This window comes from Cryptomeria japonica, chromosome 1, assembly GCF_030272615.1.
Source record: "Cryptomeria japonica chromosome 1, Sugi_1.0, whole genome shotgun sequence".
Lineage (NCBI taxonomy): Eukaryota > Viridiplantae > Streptophyta > Pinopsida > Cupressales > Cupressaceae > Cryptomeria > Cryptomeria japonica.
The window spans coordinates 262,563,481-262,573,731 of NC_081405.1; positions in this window are offsets into that span (position 1 = coordinate 262,563,481).

The window sequence follows — 10,251 nt, forward strand, 5'->3', positions numbered from 1 at the left end:
AACACATCTCATATTAAAAACAGTTAAAATCTCTCTCGTTCTCATATTTGCCATCCCTAAACCATTTTGCTCAGTAATCTGAGAGCAAAACATTGGTTTGAGGGACATTGTGAGATAGAGAACCATGGGACCCTCTTTGGGAAGCTGAGTAACACATCGTTACTCCATAGCTTGCATCAAGAAGTCCTGTGTGTGTGTGTGGATTAGTATTTATCGTAATTTTTCACATTTTAAGTTTTATTGATCCATTTTTCCCACATACAGTAATAAATAATTATTTAGGAATGTTGTTAGATATTCAAATAACGTCTTTATGTTCTCTGCATATTATTAGATGATCCGTTTGATGTTGCATTATGTCTAGTGATAGTGTTTCAAGGTAATTGTTATGGTTTGGGCGACAAAGTTTATTTTCTTTCTTGTGTTATGTCCTTGGGGCTCTATGACAACTTTGGAGATTGTGATAAGTTGCATTTGGGTCCTTCTTTGGGTTGTGGGGATACACATTAAGTTAATTCATTTGGAAGACATATTTTTGGGCTGACTAGTTATGTGCTACATGGTTTATCTATTTTATTTGACCTAATTTATGTTTTGTGATGAAGAGGATGGTATAAATAAAAGATCAAATCAGTGTGAATGTGTGAAACATGTGTGTGGATCAATGTTCTTACACTATCATATCAATTATAGAGTATGTGATGCAAAGTTGAGACATATTAAGTGTGTGGTGAATGTCTTGAAGTTGGTTTCTTGAGATAGAGATTGAAGGGCAACTTTATTCTTGGATATTGCTAGAGGCACTATGCTAAAGGCTTATTCATTTTGAATCATATATTCATGTACCTTGCTTGGAGATAGTGAGTCTCCCTAGCAAGTTCTTTGTATCTTGCTTTGAGGTAGCAAGTCACAGCTTGCAAGTCCCTTGTATCTTGCCCTGGGGTAGTGCACCTCAACTTGCAAGTCCTTTTGGGAGTAGTGAGCTTCCTTAGTAGTGCGCCTAAAATAAATATTGTAGTCTGGTTCATATATTATGAGTTAACTCTCATCGGGCTTTCCTTGTTTGGGTTTTCCATGTAAATATGGTGTTCTCTTGTGCATGGTATTCATTATTTTATCTTTCATTGTTGCTGATAAGATTAAGGATACGTTGACATTGATTTATGAAATAAAGTTTAAGTGATTGATCAATACTAATTCACCCCCTCTCTTAGTCTTGGTATGTGTTTAACAATTGGTATCAAGGCTAAGCTCCTTGAGAAGAAGCTTAACTACTTGATGAAGGTATGTGATGGCACAAGATTGATCTTTCAAGTTACCTAAGTTTGATGGTACAATCTAAACCTTTTAGAAGCTAAGGATGTAATCATTTTTTAACTATATGGGGTTTGGAATCTAAAACTCTGTTGTAGATGGTTATACTACTCCTTTTCCTCCAACTACTCTAGATGAGATCATGAGAATAATAGAAAAGCAAGAAATTCAATCATAAGTGGTTTGGTAGATTCAAAACTTATGAAGGTGATGCATTGCAAGTTTTCTAAAGATGTCTGGGAGAGGCTTATCAGTATCTATGAGGGAGATGACAAAGTAAGATAGATCAAGATGCAAAATTTCAAATGCAAATTTGAGAATCTAAGAATGTCAATAGAGGAAAACATCAATGGCTATATACATTGAGTAACAATAGTCATAAATAGAATCAAAGATATTGGTGGAAAGTTGGATTAAGATGAAGTAGTGAAAAAGGTACATAGATCTAATCCCAAATCATATAGTTTAAAAGTATTTTCTATTGAGGAATGCAAGGATTTGGACAAATATACTATGGATCGACTATATGGTGCTCTCACTACCTCTGAGATGAGAAAATTTGAACTAGATAACCCCAAGAAGGAAGTTGCATTGAAAGCCAATAAGAAAGTGAAAGATAATGCTGATCAGGATGATGAACTTGATATTAGAGAAGCAAAGTTAATGAGAAGATTGAAGAAAGGTGCTGACATATACAACTTGGTAAGTTACCCTTCAAATGTTTTAATTATGGAAAAATTGACCATCATTTTGCATCTAAATGTACTTTTAAGGATGATAACAATAAAAGAGAAGAAAATAGAAATAAGAAAGAGAAAAGGGGCCTCTATTCCAAGGAAGATAGCTATTCCTTAGATGATGAGGAACCTGACAATTATGTGAATGATAAAGTACTCTTTACATATGGCCTTGAATATTGATGACAATGAAAATAAAAGAAGTCTGGAGCTATGAAAACCAATAAGAGTAATGAGAAATCGTTGTATGATGCAAAGGAGGAACTGACAAGGGAATGATTGTCCTTCATCTTGTCTTTCTCTTTCGATCTACCACAAAATACAAGAGCCTCCTTAGCTATTTCAGAAGTCTTCCTTTGCATCTCTTCATAAATTAACAATGATACCACCTCATTCATCTTGAACATGATGGTTGTACTCTAAATAGCCATAACAAGGTGGTCCCAGGAGTCAGGTAAAGAACATAACATATACATGCAATGATCCTCCTCCTCGATCTTTTCACCAACAAAAATTAGCTGAGCAATAACTATGTTGAGTAAATCGAGATGATTAGCTACATATCCTCCATCTTCCATCTTCAAAGAATACATCTTCTTTGTCAAGAAAATCTTGTTTACCAAGGAAACTGATAAACATCTCTAAACTTCTTCCAAAGTTATTTTGCAGTCTTCTCTTCATGGACATTCAACAGAATAGAGTCTCCTCAATGGAGCCTTATGACTACCTTTTCCAATTTATCCTATGCTTCTTGACTCATAGGCTATGGTTTTGTTCCAGATATTGCTACCCATAGATCTCTATCCATGAGCATATCCTCCATTTTCAACTTTTAAAGTTCAAACTTGCTACCATTAAACTTCTCCATATTAAATTTTATGGATATGCTTGCCGACTTCTTCTTGCAACAAGATTTTAAAAATACTATACAAAATCCCCCACTCAAACTGACACTAGTATAAAAAACCCATTACCCAACAATTGAAAAAAAATTGGCTAGGTTTTGATACCAATTGAAAGGAAGCTAATGTGTATACAAAATTTCCTAACACTAATCTAGCGGGGGAGACACTGCAAATTTTCTTTATAAATGTTAACTATTACATAAATAGAAACATATTCACAAGGAGATAATGAACATGCATAAATATTATACCAAATAACATAAGATATATTATGGGGAAAACTCTTTCAGGAGAAAAACCCCACACTCTAAAAGTATAGTACTACTTTTTATTCCAATAAACTAGTGGTTACAAAACAATATGAACACTTATCTTAGTCAACATGAGTCTACAACTAACAACCCATAATCTGGATCAATTTCGACAACATAACACTTTGTCTGCAAAAAACAACATAACTAATACTCTCCAAGGCTACCTTATATAGAGAAATACAACCCAAGAGATAGCCATTAAAAAGCATGCAAATGGCACATGTACATGTCCAAATGACTCCCCATTCAAACCTCCTAGGTTGGGCACCCAAAATTTACTATTTTGAGGTATGACAGATACTCTTGCGCATCTTACAACTATCATAACCTATAACCTTTACAATTGTAAGAGAATCTATCATAAATGACTATTATTAGCTGATTCTATTATAACTTGACATAACCCATCTTGGGCACCCACCTTCTCCATGCAAAGGATCTCCTGCCACTTGTCCATTTTGTTATAGAGTCTATCATAGACTGTCATAACGTGAAACTTGTCAAAATACTCAAAGTGGGATGCCTACCTCCATATGTGTAACATATGTGTTATACAATCATCACCAAGTAGGATGCCACCAAACCTGTTGGTCCTACTAGATGACTAGACATTTATAGGCAATTAATAAATTATAATAGTAAATAAAAATAAATATTATGATTTGCAAAGGTTTTAGATTAAGTGAAAAGAAGGTTTTGAAGGGGCCCCGAAACCCTTTACATCAGAAAATAAAATAGATAAATCATTGAAAGCTCATATAGATAGAACAACCAAAGAAAAAGGGACTGCCCCAAAAGACTAGGCAACCCATACAAAGAAAGGGCCAGTAGAACCAACCCAAATAACCAACTACAAGGGCCCTCAAGATTTGCAATTGGCCTTGTGGGAATGAAAAGTCATATCAAAATAAGGCTTGGATGTCTTTGAATTCTTCCCTTTAACAATAATCCAACCATCTTCAACTTTAGCTGCCGCAACTAACCAATCTGAAGGGCCCAACACCGATCTTTCCAGATTGGAAAAAAGAGTGTTAGAAGAGGGAGAAAACACTGTCACAGGCACATGATCACAACCAACAACAAAAGTTGTGCCAAAACTTTGTGAAGTAGCCAACGGGGAAAGAGAAACCATCGTGGACACATAACTGCCACCAACAGGTGGTGTATAAGTAGTATCAACACATGGTGAAACCGTCGAGGTGAGAGACAATAATCCATCATCAGTAGAGGGGACAACAACATCCTATATCACAACATCTTTAATCTTAGTGGCATTTGATGAATCTTTCAAAGAATCTGATCCAGCCAAAGTAGAAACCCCAACATCCAATGATTCTTTAGGAGTGTCAAGAGACTTCCTAACCGTATAATGTTGGTGAGAGACCCTCGACCATCATGAGGCCGAAGAGATTTTCTTATCAAGCCCACAATTTTCTACCGCATGGCCAGTTTTGAAGCATCTACGACACCTGAACATAAGAACTTCATAATCCAAGGTCTGGACCCAGTTGCCAAAAGATGAGTTAATAGTGATTTCAACTGGCAGACCCTCAGAAACATCTAGCTCAACCAGAATGTGAGCAAAAGTAGTATGATAAAGCCCATAGGAGTCATTATCCAGCATAATGAATCTCCCAATAGCATCACCAATTTCCTCAAAGAGAGAATCAACCCACAAGTGTAGAGGAAGGTAAGGAAGCCTAACCTGGACCATAATTTTGTTGAACATCTCTGAAAGGGGGTTAAAATCAGAGTGCCAAGGTTTGGCCAAAAGCGACATAGTATCTTTCTCATAGAAAACAAATTCACACAGGATTTTTCTTTTGTCATTAGCATCCTCAAATTTAGCAATAAAGAAACCTTTAGCCATAGGGAATATGTGAACTATACCAGAAATGAGGGGATCCTAGTGCTGAGAAATCCATTTATGCAACTCTGGGAGGCTAGGCTAGATACCCTTGAATCTATAGATAACACTAAGCTCTATGAAGACCTTAAAATTGTTCTTAATTTCCTGTTCAGACTCCTTATTTGCATTAACAGAAACAACACAGGAGACAGGGATAAACCCTCTCTTAACCCCTCTATGTGAAGAAGGACCCCTACCAGATTTTCAATCAGAGTCAAGGTGAGGGCCCCCAACAACCACTGACGCCCATGAAGGACCATTGACAGTGGTCCTAACCATGCCAATGTGGGAATCAACGATAGGGGGTGTGCAGTGGAACAGGGGGGAGAACCAATCGAAGGCAAAGATTTCAAAATCTCCATCGTGGGCGTAAAATTTTGATATCATATAGAAATGTTGATATCATTTGCAAAGGTTGAGACACCTTAGTCGCAACAATAGAAACCCATAACATTCTCATATTCAATAGGTTGGTTCTAAGTCTTGAAGTAAGTTTCATATTAATAGAAGAAAGAAACACCACATTAACAACAATATTTATGTAGATTCTAGCAAAAGACAAATGGGTTTTTAGGTGTGTAACTTTATCAGTTGATATCATATTGCCAAAGAAGTTAGCAATGCCCTGGATTATTAAGTACCTCCAAAACTCTAAAGGGATACTTGGGAGGCGAATCTAAGTTGGACAACAAACCCCAGATCCCTAGAAGGGTTGAAGTCAAGCTTCCATTTACAAAGAGAGAGAATATTCTTAAAACCCTTATTTAAGGCCCATGAGTCCCTAGTGATGGGTTTTACAAGATCCTCTTGATTTACAAAAATCATAAGGAATAGGTCGTTGGCCATCACATTGGCACTTACACTACCTTTAATCTTTCAAAAATCTTTAATACATTTTTTAACTTGATGAACATTAGGTCTACAATCTAGCAATTTACCAACAAGAGAATGGCCCAAACCTATCATAGCAATATTCAACAGATTGTTTGGACCTACACTTCCAAATCCTCATTCATTTTGGAAAAATTGTGACCCTCCTTCAATGGGACTCCTACATTCGAAGGAAGAAATTGAATCCTACAACCTTTCAACATATGAACTAGGTCCTCTTCACTGAAAAGAGAATTAAAGCCTAAAGGCGGGGAGTATGTGACCTTGTCCTTTCCTAACCACCTTGCACTTTGGGTGCTTATTGGAGCAAGAATCGTGAGGAATAGATAGAAGGAATAAAATATTACAAGAGGACCCAATGCCCCTCACCCCCCCTTCCTCCCCCCCCCCCCCCCCAACTATCAAAGCCATGATAGCAAGGCTCTCAAGGAAACAAGAAATTTAAAATTGCAAAGCACGTGGAAAAAAATCACTCTAAAAGTTACAATTTGTTTGCCTTGCATAGAATTTTACTTGGCTTGTAATTACTATGTTAAATATAAAATCACAAGAATTTATAAATAACTCATAATTTAAACAGAATTATTTGAACCCAAAGTTTCAAGAAATGACTATTTGGTTCTTATTTAAATGATTTCCTTATTAAATGAAAAAGATAAACTATTATTCTTTCATAGCACATATTTCATTTGATATATGAAATTTGAAATATTCGCAATAAACTTTGAAACTTTCTATTTTCAAAAGATCAACACCATTAGTTTCTTTATTATTTTATATAAAGATAAAGTAACAAATAAAACTATATATTTTATTATTATATTAAAATTATAATATAAAATTTTATTATAAATTCTATCATATTTGTTTCAATATAATTAATGAAATAGATTAGAATTTCATTTTCAATGCACTCTTTTTCTTATGTACAAAAAGAAGATAAGAATAGTTATGGGAAAACATCAAACCATTCTATGGGAAAATATGAGATTAGATGTTTTATTTAGCATCACAAAAATAACATGATCACAATTTTTTTTGTTAAGAACTCTAAAATTATTATAAAATAAAGAGTAAGTGGGATTATCTTGGATCCAAATCTGTTATTGATGTATAGCTAATAGATGGGGGAACTAAATAAAAGGTAAATGAAGTAGAGGAAGTTTTTCTTGTGTTTATTGATATTGGTGTAGATCTCTGTGATGGAATGCTATTTTCAACGTCTAGATAAGCAAGGATTGTGGGATCTAGTAAGTTGTTCATATAAGGGTTTGAAAGGATTGAATATATAGCAGTCATTGGTGGACGAAGTTATGCGTCTTCTTGTGTACATAAAAGACCCACATAAATACATCTTGAAACTTGTTCAATAGAGAAACTTTCTGTTATTTCTCTATCAATCACATCCATAATATTTCTTTCATTGTAATATCTCCATACTTGCAACTTCCAAATAACTTCACAAGATTTCAATGCTGAATTTCGGCCACCAATTTAACCTCATCTAGAAACTCCTTTTTCTCTCACAAAGATTGTAAAGAAAGATTCTTTACTGTTATTTGTTTCCATCTAACATTAATTGTTCCATGACATAAAATAAAAGACATACACCTTAAACTTATATTGCAGTATATATAATACAGATCGAAATTCTAAATTGATTAAAATGCTTCTCCAAATTCATTATATTGGGTTCCTTCCAAATCTAGATTCTAAACTGATTAAAATGCTTCTTCAATCTTGTTATATTGGGTTCCTTCCAGTAGAATATATAATGATTATTAAATTTTGTTGAATACCATATACCAGTAAACATTTGAGCTATTATATTCAAAAGAATGAGTGTGGACAAATCTGCGATCAAAATCAAATTGCCCGCTTTGTGTTGCTTGAGGACTTATTACTTCCCTTCCATTATTTTATGAATATTTTGTAGATTATAGTGAAGTGATATATCCATTGCACCATGAGTGAAGATGGAATAAGTTGTTGGAATCAAGAGGGAGAGCAGAAAAAGTAAATAATTACAGTTTAAATTAAACAAAAAGAAAACATTACATATATTGAGCTTCTGGTCATATATTTAGCTCAGACAGACACACCTGACTCAACTTGGAACTTACAACTTCTGAGCTGCTACTCTCTTGCATTCACTCTTAATAAATTCCTCTAGACAATTCTAATAGCTCTATGGAGCTGGGTTCTAATGTGAGAGTGCATACAAAACACAAGACCATACAAAATATAACAAATTTATCACATATGGTGGAGAGAAAGCTCATATAATAATATAGTTTGAATTGTCGAAAAAACAAGTAATGTGACAAAGAATAGGGTGGAGGAGTAAATGGAAATCCATATCCAAAGAAAATTTGTCTCAATCTCTGTTTGTGTCAAGTTTGTAGATATAATGTGCATACCAAGTGTAATGCCCGCCAAAATACCCTAGAGAAATACACTAACTAACATGTGAATAGAGATAATTTTTTTAAAACATTTACTAATGCCATGCAATTAACTACTCATATGCAATAAACATCCACTAATCAAATAACATTTAACCATCTTAACATAATCATGAAAACACATAACGCAAGCAGAAATAATCACAATACATCTAAGCATTCCTTAGGGTATCTCAACACCATTACCTAAACTGGCATAAGAAACAACATAACATCATAAGCATGATATCACACTTGCATACTATCTCTAACATGATTTATTCTTTCCATGCATACATGATCATTCACTATTCTATAACATGAATATATCCATCTACTAAGCATACATTAACCAACCCCTTTTAGGTCCATTTCAAGCACCAATACCAAATGTTCCTAATCCCAATCATTTATACATTTCTAACATCATCATAAACTAATCCCAAGTGGATCTATCACATTTCCAATATTACATGAAACTATATGCACATCCATAAATCCATTTCCATTAATATACCAATGTCACATGTTACATCATTAAGTTCTCCTAATACCTATCATTACATGAATACAATATCCTTACACAATTAGGAGCATGGCTCTCAATTACATTAAATTTACATCGCGAGTCCAATTACATACATATGCCATAAGAATAATTTACATCAATATGCTACTTGAGTATCAATCCATAATTGAGGAGATAAAAGATCCACATCTACGCAAGAGAATCCAACAAAGCACATCCCAATGGAAGAAGACATCAAACCACCCGACCATGTGAAACCAAAGGAACCACCCCCTGTGCTAGGAGATGACACAAGATCCCACTCACACTCTAGATCTAGTCTGACACTTGACAATCCAAAGGAAAGCCGAACACCAAACAAATGCAAGATGCAAAACATAAAATCTCCAACATGAAACTTCTAAACAAGAAACCTCCAGAGGTGACACATCCAAAACAAATTTCAAGGCACTAGGACCTACATGTAGGGAGAAGAGTGTCATCAAATGCGACAAATGGGAACCCGAGCACACGTCCTGACCATCCTAGATGCACATGCAGAGCCATCTCAACCTTAATGGGGTAAGGGAGATTAACTTACCTGGGTTGCCAAGGCCTTCCCAATCCTATCTCGGATCTCTACCACTGGGAAAGTCAGAGGGGCCACCGACCAATTCTTATCTTATTAATATGAACTATGCTACCCAACCCAAAGAATTATTATATTAAGTTATCACTTTATTAAAAATTCAAACTCCCAATGAGATATCCGACAATCTAGACCTTGGGTAAGTTGGCTGTCTACCCCTTTGCGATCTTGGTCACTCACTTGAAAGCCTACTCCCCCTAGCATGCACCTAGACCTTAGGGTGGAAACCACATCAAAATAAAAACATAACCATAATAATGAAGGCTCACAAGAGATATAAAAGTGCTCATTGCATCATAAAGAACATGCTGCATGAAATAGGATACATACGGCCTTATACATGACAATAGCCTTCACCAATGCATAACAATCAAAGAGATAGTCATGGACATAAATCAAATATGAATCCAAATCCTTTCTAAATCCTCAACAACGAGGCATAACACATCCCGCTGGAGTCATAAGAACAATCCTCAACAACAAGGAATTCTCCCTCTTTCCGGAGCAACTCAATGCATAAGAAACATCTCAATGATAGGGTTCAAACCCTCTCATCAGAGCACAAAAGACATCATGAAAG